The 18408-nt window shown below is 43.0% G+C and overlaps 1 long non-coding RNA gene across 1 annotated transcript; it reads right to left on the bottom strand.

Annotated features, from left to right (window-relative positions):
* Positions 1-4612, bottom strand: LOC106147190. Its single transcript, XR_001231962.1, has 3 exons — positions 4511-4612; positions 477-717; positions 1-192 (listed from the first exon to the last, which is right to left on the bottom strand). It is a non-coding gene; the product is annotated as an uncharacterized LOC106147190 (long non-coding RNA).
* Positions 4613-18408: the final 13796 nt, after the last annotated feature.

Below are 18408 nucleotides of genomic sequence, written 5' to 3'. Positions count from 1 at the left end.
ACTCATTAGAAGAATCCATTGATGAGTATAGCACCCCATGATCCCAAAAGCCCAGCCTCTGAGCACATGAAGGCAGGTGGGGGCAGGGTAGTCTTGATCTAATCCATCTAAACCAGGAACACTGTCCTGGAGGGGAGGCTCTTTCAACATGGAATGCAGAGGACACTTGGAGCAGACATGCATCTGACTCAGCTTCTCACATGCCAAGAAAGTGAAAAACACTTCATCATTGTTAAGAACTGAGATTTTCAATAGTTTTCATTATGAGACAAACCCTGATAAACTCAAGACACAAGACACGTTTGCACTTTTGGGTAGCTGACTGTCAAAGCAAGAAGCACAGGCTGCAGAGGCCCACACCTGTAACCCCAACACTGAAGAAAGCTGAGACAGGAGGACTGAAAGCTCCCGGCCAGCTTTAACTGCTTAGCAGTTTCAAGGCCAGCCTGGGATAGCGATCCCGTGGCCATGCTCACCAAGAGTGGCTCTTCCCAGTGTGCTCCGGTGGATGGAGCTGGAGATTATGTGAGGGTCGCTCCTTTTCATCGCCTGGCCTCTTTCGAGTGCCTGTTATCTTGGGTGAGATGGAGGATTCTAGCGACAGCTCCACAGGGTTCTTATCTTGGGCTCATGTGGACTCCTTCATCCTTGGTCTCCTTAAGTAGCCCTTTTAATGTGATGGCAAATGCTGTCAACATCCCACACCTGTTTTGTATCCTGTCCAGGAAAAAATCTGTTCAGGGCTTCAGGAACTCACTTTTTACTCCTAAAACACTTCATCCATGCTTCCCTTCCTCCTTTAGCCATTTTCTTCCAAATTTAATTTCAAAATTGAATCTTTACTCCCATTACTCAAAATTAGAACCTCTATCCGGTTATGATTTCCTTTAACCTCTATGCCACATTTGTACCACAAGGCATAGATTTTTCTATATCCAACTGAATCTTTGCTCTGTATTCACTCTTAGGCAGTTCTAGGTCTTTCCATTATAGCAAACTAATATAGTTTTGAGGAGTCTAGGCATGGTGGCACATGCCTATAATCCCAGCTAGTCACAAGGTTGAGAAGGGAGGATTGTGAGCTTAAGGCCAGCCTGAGCAACTCAGAAAGACCCTGTCTCAAAATAGAATTTAAAGTAGACCAGGGCTGTAGCTCTTTGTATCGTACTTGCCTAGCATGTGAAAAGCCCTGGGTTCAGTCTCCAGTACCAACACACACACACTGAAATTCTGAAATTTGAGGGTGAGGCAAGAAAGGTGACAGGCGAGGGGCTGGGGATTTAGCTCAGCGGCAAAGCGCCTGCCTGGCAAGTGCAAGGTCATGAGTTCAGTTCCCGGTACCGGAGAAAAACAAAAAAAAAAAAAAAAACAGAAGCCGAAAGGTGACAGGTGAAAGGATCAAAGTGTGCTATGTATAGGCCTGACTCTGCCAAAGTAAAACCCATTAATTGGTACAAGCAATAAAAAGAGTGAAAATTTTAAAAAAGCTTAATGTTGAGCCCTATCATATCTAGTACTGTGGCCCTTGCCAGCGCTCAGTATGTGCTGAATTATCCTCACAATGATTAATTATTTTGTCTGATAGGGAGTTACCCATCTTTATTAACTCAAAGTTGGAATTTGTAATTTGGGAATTTGGAAGATACACAAATAATATAAGTGAAAAATTTGGGTTGAATATTCATAGTACACAGCCACTTAATTAATAGATAAATGTTTTCTCCAAACTATAGGAAACCTTCATCTAGTTTAAAGATAATTTATTAATCTATAAATGTTACCACACACCAAGATAAATCCCAAAGTGATCAAAGATTTAAATACAAAAAATAAAATCATAGAATGTTTAAAAGGAAGCATTAGAAGAATCATAATACATTATAACCTCTGAGTACAGAATCTAACTCAAAATTTATAAACTACAAAAAAATTGATAAGTTTAATACTTGAGACATTTTTGAAGCACAAACAAATGACAAGCTAGTAAAAAAAAAACCCTTATAAATTATAAAGTTCCTCTTCCTAGTATATAGCAAGCTCATAAAAATCAATACTATAAGTAACAACAACATAAAATGGACAGAGTAGAAATATAAATGATTCTTGGGTATATAAATAGAGATTGGCCTCAGTCATAATAACAGAAGTACAAAATAAAATTACATTGAAATATTATTTTTAATCTAGGATGTCTTAGTTACATTTAGTTGCTGGGACAAAATATCTGATACCCACAAGTTAAAGGAGGAAAGGGGGTTTTTTGCCTCACAGTTTGTAGAGGTTTCAATCTACAGTCACTTGGCTTTGAGGCAGGGCTGCATAGCAGAGCGGCATCACAGAGAAGAAACAGTCCATGGCAGAGCAGGCAGGAGGCAGTGAGCAGCAAGCATCAGCAAGCCTCCCTTTCTCTTTTAGCCTACGCAGATTACAAGCCTTTTGGGTGGTGCCATCCACACCCGTGGTGGGGCTTCCATTATCCACACTGAGAACTGTGCTAAACCAATTTAGTTATCACACACTGCTAATCCTGCTATCACATACCTTAACCCAGCATCACACACCCATGATCTAATCACCTCTCAAAAGCCCCATGTTATGTGTGTGAGGCTTTTAGGGACCTCTAGATATACCATAACAAATATAAATAAAATAAATAAATAGGGCTGGGGTGTAGCTCAGTGCAAAGGAACTAGGTGTAATCCCAAGTACAGCAAAAAGAAAAAAGAGAAAGATGGGGGGGGTCAGGAATAGGGAAATTATTTCTGAATACTTTTTATCCTTTTTAATTTTTGAAGCATGGGATGATACTACCATTTCAATATTTTTATTTATTTATTTAATTATTTATTTAGTTTGTAATTCTGGGGACTGAAATCAGGGCTCTGTGCATGCTAGGCAAGTGCTTTGCCCCTAAGCTACCTGCTCAGCCCTTTTTATTTTGATATAAGGCCTTGTTAGGCCAGTAGCCCAGTAGCCCAGTCTGGCCTCAAACTTTCTATCCTCAAGTGTCAACCTTCCAAACAGGGAGATCACAGGCATGCACCGCCACAGTGCATGGTCAGTGGTACTGGGCTGAATTAGGAAAGCAGGTTAGTTTAGTTTTTCAACGTCTGCTTAACATTAATCCCAGTAGAAATATTCTTTTCTTTTCCTTTTTAAAGTTTACTCTGGAGAGACGGTGTGAGTTACATCAACACTGCATCTCACAGCAATGCTCAGCAAAATCCCAGTGAAGATTGCACAAAGACATTGGAAACATGTGGGTCCTGGATGTACTTTCTAGCATCCTCTTAAATGTATGAGAAGAACTTTGGAACAGAGAAATTTATATCTTGGTATTATGATACATTTCCCATAGTCTCTGAAGAAATAATGACATTTTGCATTTTTTTTATAGCAAAAGACTTAGTGGTTAGATAATCTATCTTCAAATGTCTTGTTTCACATTTGGTCAGATAGGATGAGGATAGTGCTATGCTTCTTTAGAAATCATTATGGACCCATTGTATAAAATATTTTGAACACTTGGGTAAAGATTGATGCCTTCCAGTTAGGATCACTACCCAGATACCTCATAGTAGGAACTAATTGGTTAAGGCAGAAGTGAGGGGTAGCCTGCAATGGTGACTGAATATACTGACAAACGGGGTAAACAAACAGGTCGCCCTGCAAGTCAGAGTTATAGGCACAAAGACACATAGAAAGATTAATAGAATGCAGTTCTTGCCCAAAAGAGTTTAAACTTAACATAGCAAGTAAGATAGGGGGACAGTTAATCATGATACAAAGCAGAATATAGTAAGTTGTCAGGAACCAAATTTATGGACCACAGAGAAATTACTTCCACCTGGACAGCTGCAATGTCATGAAAAATAAGAACTGCAAAGTAAAAACTTGCAAGCATTCCTTCAAGACTATGTAAGGAAGAGAGGCGTTCGGAAGATTTCCAGCCACTAATGAAGACAAAACAGCATCTCTGGCTCTACCAACGCCTATATTAAAAAAAAAAAAAAAAAAAAAAAAAAGAATATTCTTACTGATCTTGGATATCTTAAGCCCTCAGATTATCTAGAGTCATCCAATTTTTTAAATGATTTATTCTTTTTTCTTTCTTTCCTGGGCCAGGGATTGAACCTAGGGCTTTTGCATGGATGTATATCTCTGGCCCTTTTTTATTTTGAGACAGGGTGTCGTTAAATTGCCTAGGCTTCACTCGAACTTCCAATCCTCCTGAAAACACAAGATTTCAGAAGCTTCTAAGAGGAGTACTACATTCTTGGTAGGAAGCTGAGGCAGGAGGATTGCCAGTTTGAGCTCAGCCTGTACAACATAGTATTTAGCAAAATCTTGCTGTCTCAAAGTTTAAAAAGTGCCCGGGATGTAGCTCAGTGGGAAGCCCTGACTCTAATCCTCAGTCCTGACAACAAGCATGAGCAGCACGCAGGGTTCGGAGACCTTATGGAAAGGTGTGCAAGGGACAGCAGCTCAGTCAGAAACAGGAGGCACCCACCTCTTCTATCACAGATTTCCCTTTGATGGCAAATTTTAGTGCTTTTGCAAAATAGTATTTCATAAGCCCACAGACATGAAAAACATTAAAAAGCCAGGCATGGTGCCACACAGCTGTAATCCCAGCACTTGGGAGGCTGAGGCAGGAGGATCACTGCAAGTTTGAGGCCAGCCTGAACTACACAGCAAGACCCTGTCCAAAAAAAAAAAAAAAAAAAAAAATTTAAAATATTTCTTGGGGCAAATACATGTTTTTACAACAGGGTGACCAAGACAGTTATAACAAGTCTACAATCCATACCTGAAGAAGATCGCATAGCTTGACAACAGTCGGGCACAGATGGATCTTCCAACCAGTCATTAAATAGTGATAAGCCAGCTTTAGGCCATCTCTTTTTGTTTGATCAGAAAGTAGAATGTTATACATAAATACTGTACAGCTTAAGAGACATTCACAATTTTCTATGATTCCATGGGATACTTCTAAAACTGCGCTACACTGAGTTAGGAATTACAGAGAAATAAATCCTCTGATTAAAGCAGATAGCAAAAAGAAGTCTAATCTGAGCTAATTTTAAAAGTAAAATGTGTAGCACTCTGATGACAGTGACCTAATTTAGAAAAAGAGGATCATTCATGGAGGCGCTATGGGCACCATCTCCCCGTGCTAATCCTCCTGACCCTGCAGACCCAGAGCAGGCTGAGATGGGAAACTCTCCCCCAGTTTCCCCCAGCCCTGAGAGCTCGGCTCCTTCCCTCCCTGTGCCCTGCCCTGCCCAGGCCACAGCCTCTCCATCATCCCACTCTTCTTTCAGCGTCATGCCATGAGTTCTCAACTAAACTTTAAACTGGAAGAAACCACTTCCTTATTTGAACTCTAATTCTAGGCCCTATTCAGAGTTCAGTTTTCACGGACCAGCAAAGTTACCAAGTCCCACACATGGCCGGCATTCTTCTGTAAGGCCTCCCTCTCTGGTAAGGGACAGGAACACTTCGGACTGCAAACAGCGGCCAAGACCATGTGCTTCGTGGGTGCTGTCTTGTTGCAAATGAAATCCTGGCTTTCCTACAACAGGTGCCCTATCTTCTGGCTCTGGCTAGGCATGCCTGAAACAAGAAGGGACCTGCATTACCACCCGCAAAGGGTGGCACAGACATGGCTTCCGCCCTGCAAGGAAGCAGGCGATGTGGATGTGCCTTCTCCCACAGGGGTGCGGGGAATCACTGCCGCAGAGTTGGGGCAATGGCCAACGCGAACCCTAGGGACGTTCAGGTCAAGGGCGCTTGAGCCAAGTTCTCATATGCTCAGAGACTCCGGCTGAATGCTGGTCCTTCCACACACTGTCTGCTGTGAAAATCGTATTGTAATTGTGAGCCCCAGTGTATCCTTTGTCCTTAACCACAGCTAAGTCACTCAGAGTCTTTCTCTGTCCCTCCCCCTCCCTTGGTCGCCTGTGAATAGCACAGACTTGCAGCTACCTCAAAGCGTTACTGGAAGGATTCATAAGTATGTTAAGTGCTTTGAAGATGAAAAGCAATATATAAATGCTTAAGTATTACTATAAAAGTTCACTAAATGAGCTCATAGCATGTGATCAAGATGGAATGCATGTGAATACACAATCCATGGATAGCCAAACAACTAAAGAAGCTTCAGCTAAGTCTCATAACCCACAGGATCGGACGTTTTCAGACCCGCAGAGCTCTCAGATATCATCCACGCACGACTCTCATTTTACAGATGGAGCAGAAGGAGCTCACGTGTGGCCAGTCCGAAAGCACTCAGAGGAACAAGCACGGTCCGGGACCTGGAGCCTAGCATCCTCAGGGCCAGCCGGCGCTTCTGCAACCACGCTCGGCTCTGTCTGCGAGGTGTCAGACTGGGCGTGAGGGTATGCATCTGTAATCCAGCACACAGCAAGCACAGACAAGAGGATAGGAGCTTGAAGCCAGCCTCGGCTATGGAAAGAGAGCTTGTCTCAAAGATAAATAAATACATAATTTTAAAGAGTTGTGTTGGTGGCACATGCATGTAATTTAAGCACTCTGAGAACCTGAGGCAGGAAGATGGAAAGTTTAAGCCCAGCTCAGGGAACTTATGGGCTCTCCCAAAATAAAAAATAATAAAATAAAAGTCCAGGGACTTCACAGCTCAGTGCAAAGGCCCTGGGTTCGATTTACACTATGCTGAGACAGAGAGGAGAAAGAAAGAGACAGAGACAGAGAGACAGAGAGGATGTCAAACATACGGATAAAAAATACTATCCTAGTTGAAATGTTGGTATTGTCACATACATGGATATTGAAAAATATACTGACTTGAGACTGAATTCTTTTTCACTCTGAAAACAAGTTTCACTCTGACTGAATGAATGTCTTCCTGTAAATATAGCCTGATTTTTATCTGTATAATCAAAACTATTTCCCTGTGAGAGGAATAGGTGCAAAGAGTTCCATCTATACTCATGTGCTCATGGTCCTCAGAAATATGCAAGGCTACTCTGAAGAGTAGGTAAGTTTTAGTTGGTAAACAGGAATGAGGAAATGTCTTTAGCTGACACCATCCAAAACATCTGGAGAAGTTCCCATTGACACTGGTCCCTGACCTGACCGCTGTTCTTTGAAAAATGTCACAAATGACAGTCTCACGCTACTTTGGAATTACACCTGTATTTATTTATTTGCTGACTTACTTAGGCACTGGGGACTGAACCCAGGGACCTCCCCCTAATCTACATCCCCAGCCCTTTTATTGAGTCAAATTCTCACTAAAATGCCCAGACTGGGCTGGAAATTTTGATCCTCTGTCTCAGCCTCCCAGAGTGCTGCAATTAAAGGTGTGTACCCCCACACCTGGCTTTGGAATTCTGTATTTTTAAAAACAGATATGTCAAAGTATCAACCCAGGAGGTCTTAACTCCAGCACCACGTAGATTATCACTTGGCAAGACAGCCCCTGCTCTGGGACACTGGTCAGGAATGTACCCCAGTGTCACCCACTCATTAGTCTCCTGGTTTGATGAAGTGACCTTAAATCTCTGATGCAAAAACTATTGGACCTCAAACTTTGAGCAGACATTTTGCAGCCATGTGAGGGGGGTGGTTTGATAAAACACAGATTTCTGGCTCTCTCCCCAGGGTTTCCGATTCCCTAAGGCTAGGCTGAGCCAGACTAATTTGCATTTCTAACCAGCTCTCAGACGATCCTCATGATTTAGCACTACACTTTGAGACCTGCCAGGGCTAAAGAAAAACCAAACAAATAGGAGCTGACAAATCATTTCAGCTCGGGTCTTATTACCTACCTGGGTAGAGACCTGCCCATAGGACAAAGAGGTGGTAATTACCCAGATTCAATTAGTTCCTAAGCCTGGAATTTACAAATTAGCAAGACAAAATCTGACCCACAAGTGTTTTTTCTAACTCATGTAGTAGTATTTTTATATTAGCTTTGTTGTCAACATTTAGAATTGATGACATCATTTAAAATCCAAGTTCTGGCTTCTCTTGGTAAATCAACAATCAGCCACTGCACAACATGGGGCCATGGAAGCCCCCTTTAAATGGGGAGCAGCACGGGAACCACAGCTCCCCCAGACTGGCTTTGCTTGTTCAGACTGCCTCCTGCTCGGGGCTTTGTGTTCCTGGGTAGATAATGAATTTCTAAATACATACTTTTTAGGGTTAGTTATCTTAACTACATCCGTGTTATTAAATAAACTTAGCACATCACTGTTCATTCCATTTTGTCATCGTCTGTTTGAAAGCAGTCTATTAACAGGAAGAACAGAACGGAATCTCATGTGTGGCTGCTATCCTTAGGACTGGCCAGGCAATTTTCCCATTTTTGACTTCATTTTAGAACAGCTAAATGTTATATTACTTAAGACGAGATCAGGCGTGCTCAGGGTGGAACAGCCATGGACTTATATTGCTTAAGTTTCACAGTAGTTCCAAAATAAGATTTGCTTTATAAATGGATTCTTTCAAGAATTGATACTTTACTTTGAGGCAGTCTCACCACGTAGTCCAGGCTGGCCTTGATCTGAACTCTTGATCCTCCTGTCTCAGCCTCCCAGGTGCTGCTGGGAATGTAAGGGTATGATGCCATGCCAGACTACCACCATGCCCGACTACCACCATGCCCAGCTCTATAATTTAGTTCTTCTTAAATTAATGAGTTTCTAGCATATGTACTACTTGGTTTCATTTTACTATATGAACCTTACTTTTCACCCAAAATTCCTCACTTTTTAAACTTAAAAATTGAACTTCTTTTTGTATACTTATTCAGCCCCTTTTTGAAATGATATAGAATAATACTAGGTTACATAATCACATCTATTCTTTATGTATTTGTGACATAATGAGCTTTCTGAGGAGCAGAAAAATTTGATCTTAGCTTGCTGTGCCCCCAAGACCAGCAGCACCAGCACCCTCAGAAAGTTGTTAGGAATGCAAGTGAAGTCCCACCCCAGACCACTGAGGCAGAACTGTGGGGAACTGGGCCAGATATCTGAGTTTCATCTCACTGTGTGAGAACCCAGTGCTAGGAACCAAACCAAGGGTCTTCACACCAAGCTACAATTCCAACCCTTTTCTTATTTTTTCTTTTGAGACAGAGTTTTGCTAAGTTCCCCAGACAAGATTTGAACTTGCTATCCTCCTGCCTTGGCCTCCCAGAGTGCTGGGGTTACTGGTGTGGCTGCCACACCCAGCTCCCTCAAGTGACTCTGATGCAGAATAACATGTGAGGGCCACTACCTTAGACTATGGCATGGTTGCTTGGAGTTGGAAAGGTGTGAAGCCAAGGGACTTTGCGGAGAACTGCGTGAAGAATCCTAAACTGTTACTTTGCTCGGTCAGCGCTGCTCTCCGCAGCCGTCCTTGTCAGAGTGTGGCGTCTCCCTCACCTTTCTGAAGGAGATTTGTGTTTTAGGGTTTGCTTTCACAGCCAGCGTGAGAATCATTTAGGAAGCTACAGTACCTACACACAGAGGCAAAGAGATGACCTTATGTTACCTCGTTCTTTATTTCATTTTTACTTTTATCCTTTAAAGTCAATCATGCGTGGCCATTTCAGGCAAGTAAGAATGAGTACTCGCCACCTTCTTCACAGAGTTGTCTCTTGGTATCCGAGAAGGATCAGTTCCTGTCTGTGGGTACTCAAGTCTGTGGATGCGCAGATCTCTACAGAGCCTGGGCATGTCACTCCCCTGCCGTCCTTTGAACTGTCTCTAGATTACTTAGAATGCTCAATGCAATGGAAGTGTTATGTAAATCAGTGTTATGCTATATTTAAAGAATACTGACAAGGGAAAAAATCTGTACACGTTTGGTGCAAATACAATGCTTCTCCACTTTCTTTGATCCAAGCTTTCTTGCATTAGAGGCTGCAAAACGAGGACTCAGTGAGAGATCCAGGAGCACCCGCCCACCAGCATGACCATGTCCATGAAGGACACAGCACTGCTCTGCCCTGGCTGCCCTGAAATCACTAGAGAGCTTGTAGAAGAACCCTGTCCTGACAGCCCAATTCAGGTAGCCTCCGGTGAGCCCACGCCGTGGACAGGGGCTCACAGTTCCCCCACCGGCTTCCGGCACACAGACTGGCAGCCCTGTCACAGACTGTAACTCCCTCCAGCGTTGCTGGTGACCTGAAAACCCAACCTCAGACTTGAACTTCTCTCTCATAGCACAGGAGAAAGGCTCTTCTTACATAAGCAGCAGTAAATCTAGTGAGTTCAAGAGCTTGAGGAACAGCTACCCACTGAAGTGGCCAAGTACGAAGCCACTCTGTTTATACCAAGCAAAGATAAGAACTTGTGTAAATAATTCAGCCTTCTGAATAACTTTACCAGATGATTAAAGCCAAACCGCTTTTCTTTTCTTCTTGAAAGTGTGGATAATGGGCTTCACACTCTACCTGGCTCCGGGGTGTAGACACAGCCCATAGTGGGGCTGTGCGTTAAGGAGACAGGGCTGGAGGCAGTGGTCACCAGCCTCCCATCATGGGTGGATGTTGACACAACCACCACCAAACGCCCTCGGTCTTCAGCTGCACTTTTCCTTATGAAAACATCACATTGGAATCAGAACCCAAAAACAAAATGTTAATTCCTTCTCTCTATCCCCTGCAAAATGGCTTTATCATTTATTTATTTATTTAGGTATGTTTTGTAGTTCCTGGTATTTTCTGACAACTCTCTGCCCACTTGCTCCTTGCGGCAAGCTGAGGATCTTAGTTTTTGACTTTTTGATATAAAAACATGCATTAAAGTCAGGTTTTTGTGACTCTGTTTTTTTCCTTTGATTTAGGGAAGTGGCAAGAATGTGTGGACAGATTACAAAGTTCACATTTCCTCTTACAAACAAAAGAAAAGGGTATCTCACCAAAGTTTCTCACTGACTTCAGGGACCTTTTTCTTTATAAAGGGGGAGGGCGATAAAGAGAAAAAAATTTTCAGAAAATACATAATTGTATGTTCTTCACCATAACACTGATTTTAGGCTGAAGTTCAACCATTAATTTTCATTTTCAGCAAAACTGTTATATTGTGCATAGCACTGTAAAGATCTCAGATGGAATCCAAGTTCTAACCACGAAATAATTATGTAACTTAGAGAAAATTACCTCATATCCGAAGTCCTGTTTTGCCTTCTGTAAAATGACCTCATAGGATTCTTATGCAGAATAGATTCTTATTAAATTAAATAATATATGTAGAGCATTTCCACTCTGGCAAGAAGTACGGATTCAATGAATGTGGCTCCGGGCTGTGACTGGGCAGATCTGCTGGGAGGTGGGCTCTGTTTTCCAACCTCTTCTTGGCGGGTATCACATGGAGGTACTATCAGAAAAATCACGATATGAGGAATTTGCTCTAGGAAAAAAATGTAGCTATAAAAATAAGAGAACCAGCAAACTCAGAAACTGTTGTCTATATGAAAACTGGGCACCACAGCTTCTAAAATGCACCACTTACTTTGAGGAACTGAGCTATCAATGTGAGGTCCAGCCCAGCGCCATCGTCCAGGGGGAACAGTCCTTAAGCACTGAATTTGAGGCCTGTGTGGTGGAGAACTAAAGGGCGCCCTTTTCTTGCTAGCTCCGTGGAAGACCTGCAGGGAGTGGCTCTGACCCAAATGCTGTGCGCATGCACTTCAGCAACCAGCAAAGGGTCCTGCGTGAGACCGAGATGCTGAGCCCTGTGGGACACCAGCTCTTCCAAAGTCAGCCCTGCTGGCTTCCGGGCTCAGTCTCTGTGGGACCGGCGAAGCCAGCAGCGACCCCACTTCCGGCCGCACTACGGGGTCTCCCCAGGGTTTGCATTCCAAGCCTCTCCTGACTCTGCCTCCCCTGGGACCCTCTGGGCTCACAGCCTGGGGAGTTTTCTGGCTGTAAAAAGAGGGATAAGACTGACGATGGGAACTATTTTAACCCACACACAAATCTGAAAGGGGAGATGTGTCTCTGCTCCCCCAGATGAAAGAGAGGGAGGGTTGTGAATCACTGAAAATAGCAGGAAGTCAGACAAGGAGGGCCTTGTCCTGGAGGAATAGCCTCGCTCAGAGATGAAAATAGGTCTGACCTTTGTTTCTGGGCTGCTGTTGTCTCGCTCCTAGGCTGCTGCTCCAGCTGAAGATTTCTGAAAACCCGCATCTGCGTGCTGGAGACCGCATCCTCCTGCGGCAGCCTCTCGCAGCACAGAGGAGCCCGTTGTTAAGGATGCACACAACTGGGGCTTGGGCTTCTCAGCCAGACGAAGCACCCTGCAATTCTAATTTCCTTTTTTCTTGCCCAAATGGAATCTGGAAAAGTGAAATGCGATGGTCAAGAAGACTGGCCTTGCGGGACATCCTCATCCGCCTACAATCTCAGCCCTGGGGTGCCTGAAAGTCCAGACTTCGTGGTGTGCTTTCTCTGCTTAGGAGGCTTATGGGAGGAAGCAACAGCTTCTGTTCTTTTACTTTTTCTGGGTTTTTGGGTTCAGCTTTTTGGATAGGAACAAGAGAACAGAAGGTGAATTATTTATAGCCAGGAAGCCCTGGGTCCAGGAATCTGGAAGCCTGGTTTTACTGTCAACCTTACCAGTGAGTCATGCTTCACACCAAAATTACTTTCCCGTGCCTCAGTTTCTCTTTCTATAATGGGGAGATAATCACACCCATTCCTTCCTACCTACTGTGAAATTATTACATCTGTGAGCCCTAGGGAGAAGGCTTAAATCAAAGCATTGCTATGGTGCCTTCTTACTGCCAGTCTCCAAGGTAATCATAGCTTTCCTTTCCTAATAACCCGTGCTCCCTCTGCCCTGCTAACCTACATGTCAAGAGATGAATAGCGCATCTTTTGAAGGCCTTTTGTCCTTAAAAACTTTGCTTTCAATTTCAAAAGCATGTCATTTTGCTTAGAGTCAGCAACTTCATTTTGCCAAAATCGTCGAATAAGTAGCCTTCACTGGGATGAAGCAGGTCTCAACCTTGCAGGGCACACCAAACACAGCATAACTGAGTGCCCAGGGCCGCTTTCAGTACAATTCATCGATGGAGTCCTCTGCCCTCCCTGATTTTTCTTGTATTGCTGTCTCCCATCTGCAAAGAATAAGGTGGCACTGTTCAAATTTGAACCCCATTTCCATTTTGTCACCAAGGACGGAGTCAGGGTGTATAGTTATATTCCTGTAACCCCAGCACCCTTCAGGTGAAGGCAGGGGTATAGCAAGTTCAAGACCAGCCTGAGCTATGTAGTGAGTTCAAGGCTATCCTGGATGACACACTGAGGCCCTGTCTTAAACAACCAAAATGAAGTACAAAGAGCAAATAAATATATGAGAAAATATCCAGCATCACTGGTCATCTGAGCAATACAAATTAAAACAACACTGAGATTTCAACTCAGTCCAGAAAGAATGGCTATCATCAAGAAATCAAGCAATAAATGGTGATGAAACTATGGGAAAAAAGTACCCCTTTTCCACTTTTGGTGGGAGTGAAGACTGGTGCAACCACTGTGGAAATCAGTGTGGAGAGTCCTCAAAAAACTAGAACTAGAGGTTCCATTTGACCCAGCTAGTTGTTCCTCTTCTGGGTATCTTCTTGGAAGAGTTAAAAGCATCATACCACAGTGATATATGCATACCCATGTATCTAGCAGCATGATTTATAATAGCACAGTCTAGTGGATGAATGGATAAAGAAAATGTGCCATCTATATACAGTGGAGTACTACACTACCCTAAAGAAGAATAGACTCCAGTCAATGTAGAAAAATGGGTGCACCTCAAGACCATAATCTTAAGTGAAGTAAATCAGACACATAAGTTTAAATATTGCATTGTTTCTCTGGTTTGAGAAACTCAAAGAAAAATTAAAGACCCTAATGGAGAATAGATATTGAGAAGTAAGAAAAAATATTCAAATGGGAGGGGGAACAAAAAAGGAGGAGGAGGAAAAAGCAGGAAAGGAAAAGGTAAAAAAAGAAAGCAGAAAGGAAAAAATGGAAACAAAGTTTCTGTAAATGGGGAAGGGGAGAAAGGGAAGGGAAGGGAATGGGAAAAAAAGGAGAATGGAGATATGTTCTGCATGAGTAAAAAGTCCCCTATGATGAATGTGATCAATATATATGACAAAAATGTACTAATAATAAAGCTAAAACAAAACAAAACTTGTCTGGGATGAGTGAGGTCATGCAGTCTGTGCTGTCAGTCCTCAGCTCCCCTAAAATTGTCCTTCGGCTGGACACAGTACTTCATGCCTGTAATCCACATAAGAAGAATCTACATAAGAAGCTGAGGCAGGAGGATCATGATAAAATGTCAGCCTGAACCCCTTAGCAATATCTTATGTCAGAATAAAACATAGAATGTGCTGGGGATGGAGCTCAGTCATAAAGTGGCCCTGAGTTTGATTTCTAGTGCCACAATAAACAAATAAGCAAATAAACAAAATTGTCCTTCATTGTGTATTAAGTGGCAGGTAACAATCAACGCTGATGTTTTATTTTGGGGGAGGAGGAATGCTGGGATTTGAACCAAAGCTCATGTACTCTACAACAGAGCGACATTCCTGACTCTGGAAGTAGCTTCCCTTTTTCTTGAGAAAGGATCTTGCGAAGTTGCCCAGGCTGGCCTCAAATTCTTGGTTCTCCTGCCTCAGCCTCCCATCTGGCAATAGACCCTCGGACTACTTCTACCTGTTGGCTACTGTGACTAGTGATGCTATGAACGTGGCTGTGAAAATCTCTTCCACATGCCGTTCAGTTCTTTTGAGGTATGTGTTCAAAGAGCATTGCTAGATCACGTGTTCATTTTACTTTTAATTTTTTTGTTTGTTGAGACAGGGTCTTGCTGTCTATCCAGTCTTACCTCAGACTTGCAGCAATTCTCCTGTTCCAGCCTCCTGAGCACTGGATTACAGGCGTGTGCTGCCACACCAGCTATTTCCAATTGTTTGAAGAACCCCTGTAGCGTTTTCCAGAGGGCCTGTGGGGTGCAGAGGGCAGGGGCCTTGAACCCACAGAGGGAAAGCGTGTGGCCTGTGCTCCAAAGGCAGAAGGACGGGGAAGCGGGAGGGAGCTCCGGTCAAAGGTAGAAAGCTTGGAACTGAGGTGGGAAGAGGAGCCCTAGAATGCGCTTGCCCCTGCTCCTGCGCCTGCCCTGCCCCTGCCCCTGCCCCTGCTCCTGTGCCTGCTTCTGCTCCTGCCCCTGTGCCTGCTTCTGCTCCTGCCCCTGCTCTGCGCACCAGGTCAGGCCAGACCCATGCCCCTCTTGAGACCGGCGGATTGCCCTTCCCTCCCTTTCCACATTGCGGTGCCCCGCCTCCTCAGGTCTACAGGGGCTCAACTTCCCTTCCCGGGTGCTAGAGTCCCACCCAGCCTCCAGTCCTTTCCTAGTTAGGCATTTTAAAAATGTGTATATGTTTGACCAAATTGCAAAACTTAAGTTTTTTTCATGTTTTTAGTCTAAAATAATATTCATACTCTGGTTTCTCTTCAGATCCAATAAATCTTTTGCCTTTTGAAATTATATTCAAAGCAAAATTAATCTCTTCTACTATGGCACACCAAAGACAGGCGAGGTGAGGCCTGCCTCCAGGATGGGTAACGTCTTGTCGGCAGGGGACTTCTAACTTTTTGAATAATAAAGATTTTGGAACAGTAATAAACTAAAGTAAGTCATAAGCTCAGAGTCATTCTGCTTTTTAGTTTCCGTATGCTGTGCCAATTCTAAACAATAGTAACCATAAGTTACTCCTCCTACCCAAATCTCGTGTTGATCCAAGTTCTAAACAATCAAAAAACTCCCATTTTTATACAGGAGACATAGCTGCCCCATGGCTTTTGAGTATACATTCAAAATGGTTTGCGATCCCCGGTGGTCACCATCAACCCCCCAAAAAAACTAAGACCTCAAGCTAGGCCTGGTACTCTCCTGTAATCCCAGCACTCTGGAGGCGGAAGCAGGAGGATCAGAAGTTGGGGTCCAGCCTGGATAGTTTAAGGACTGAGCAAGACCCTGCTCTCCCACCTGCCAAAAATGGGTTTAGCTCATTGCCATGGCCCAGGGTTCAATCCCCTAGACCACCACCACAAAGAAAGAAAAAACTCAAGAAACGGGAAAGAAGCCAGGCGCAGAGGTGCACACCTGCAGGCCCAGCCCTGTGGGAGGCTGAGGCAGGACAGTCACAAGCATTGAGTCCAGATTGGGCAACTTAGCCACTTAGTGAAACCCTGTCTCAAGGAGAGGTGGGGGTGTATCTCAGTGTGAAAGCCTCGAGTTCAATCCCAAGCACAACAAAAGAACAAGGAAACCAAAAGCACATTTTTAAAACCCATAGGACTTCAAAGCAGAAATTGTGAAGACAGAAACTTGAGTTACTTCAATTCTGCCTTCGTGTGACTGACTACTTGGGATTACTTGCATTTAAAGTTTAAGGTAATGAGACAGAATGCACAGCAATACGAAATGTTTCCCTTCATCTCGGGACATCATTACATGTTATACGAATAATCAAAATGCTTTTGTTCTGCAATATTTGTTTGGCTTTATTATTAAATTATTTACTTGCATCTTTATCTGTATTAACTTTAATAAACATTTATGTCCTATTTTTCTTTTATGACTGCTTTCTTTTCGTATCACAATTATGTGTGCACTGGTCATCTAGCAGTATCAAAAAGGATCAATACGGAATGTCACAAATATTAAGTACCTGCCTGGTTTGCAAGGTTTTGTCTAAACTGCGCATGAGTCATCACTCAGTGATCCAATGAACAGTTGCTATCTGCCAGGCACTGGCTGCAGTTCTGGCTGCGTAGAGATCAGCAAAGCACAGGCGAGCCAGATCAGGGATCCTGGACCACGGTTGCTTGGAAAGGCCCACGTTATGGAGGAAGAGGAGACCAGAGGAGCACAAAGGTGCAGTAATAAGTTACCGGGGAATGGGTTCCAGACAACCTAAGGCAAACTGAGCAGGTCCCCCACTTGATTCCTTTTTCTGTAAATGAGAGGCCTGGTGTGTGTCCAAAATAAAGAGCCTAGTATTTTTCACATCTACCTTAAAATATATTTGTGAATCTTTTCTCATCTAGTTCTTCATTTATGTTTAAGAAATATCCACAATGATAAAATCTCCTTATCCCTTCCCAATAATCAAGCAATAAATAAAGCTGGCACATATATACATATATCTAAACCAGGAGACACTCAGGTGCCCAGACTGTTCATTTGAGTATTTAGTGTTGAAAGGTGGAAATATAAGGGACTTCTTGTTGTTCTGGTGGTGGGAAACCTAGAGAGAATTAACCAGCTAACATGAAAAAGTTAAGAGGGGCCATGGGGTCAAGATTAGGGGAAATCTTCAATGTACTCATATTTTTTCATGAGGCATCAAGATACAAACATACACACACACACACACACACACACACACACACACACCACACACACACCTTACTCCTTCAGGAAACCAGAATTCTCTCAATGCTTTGGGGAAGAAAATTAAATAAATTTAAAATAGCAAGGATTATCAGCAGGCAATTAGAACCTGAGATTTTTTCTTTAGAATTCTCTTCAGAAGCTGTGATAGACATGAAATTATGTAATTTTTTTCCTTAATGGACTTTGACAAAATGTTTCCTTTCCTATTACACACAGCACCTTGCAATCTTTGATGAAAAGTTGTGCAAGTCATTCATGGAATAATGGAAAGCAACTGAGCAAAAGAAACTCCAGGTTGAAGATTAGTGAAAATATATAATATTTTATATATATATATACAATATATATATTATATATAATATTATATCTGCACCAAGACCTATGTTATTCTGTGGAATAATCTCCCAAGGGAACCAGCAATGGCTGGTTCACCACTCATGTAATTTTAAACAATGGAAAAAACATACGTGAGTGTTCTATGAGGAAATAGCCTGTACCGGAGAAGGGAAAATGAGCGAACTTCCCACCTGTAATTTTCATGATTCTGCTTTGGATGGGCCCTTCACACATAACCTCTGACAACTTTGATATTCAAGGCTAAAAAGCACAAAAATGATCTTTGGCTAATTCTTCAAGGCAGGAGTTTAAAAAAACGTTAAAAGGAAATATTCATGAGGCTAGTAAATTCATGGTAAGGTACTCAATACATTTTCGTGCGCATATACTTCTTCAGTGCATGTGGCTTATTTTAAAATCAAAATTCAAATTTGCTTCCCCGCAGCAGTCATCAGTTCCACCCCTGCAGCTGATGCTGCTGTTGGTTCCGAATGTGGACAGTCAAGTCCCGTTTTTTAGGCTAACACAGGAAATACCACTCAGCACTGGAATACATATGCGAATCAGAAAATTTTCAAAGATGTAATGCAGGAAGTCACCCAGGGAATATTCAAATAGTCAC

This window comes from Chinchilla lanigera, unplaced genomic scaffold (genome assembly GCF_000276665.1).
Source record: "Chinchilla lanigera isolate Chin_1 unplaced genomic scaffold, ChiLan1.0 scaffold00125, whole genome shotgun sequence".
NCBI classification, from domain to species: Eukaryota; Metazoa; Chordata; class Mammalia; order Rodentia; family Chinchillidae; genus Chinchilla; species Chinchilla lanigera.
This window is presented reverse-complemented; position numbering and strand designations above follow the sequence as displayed.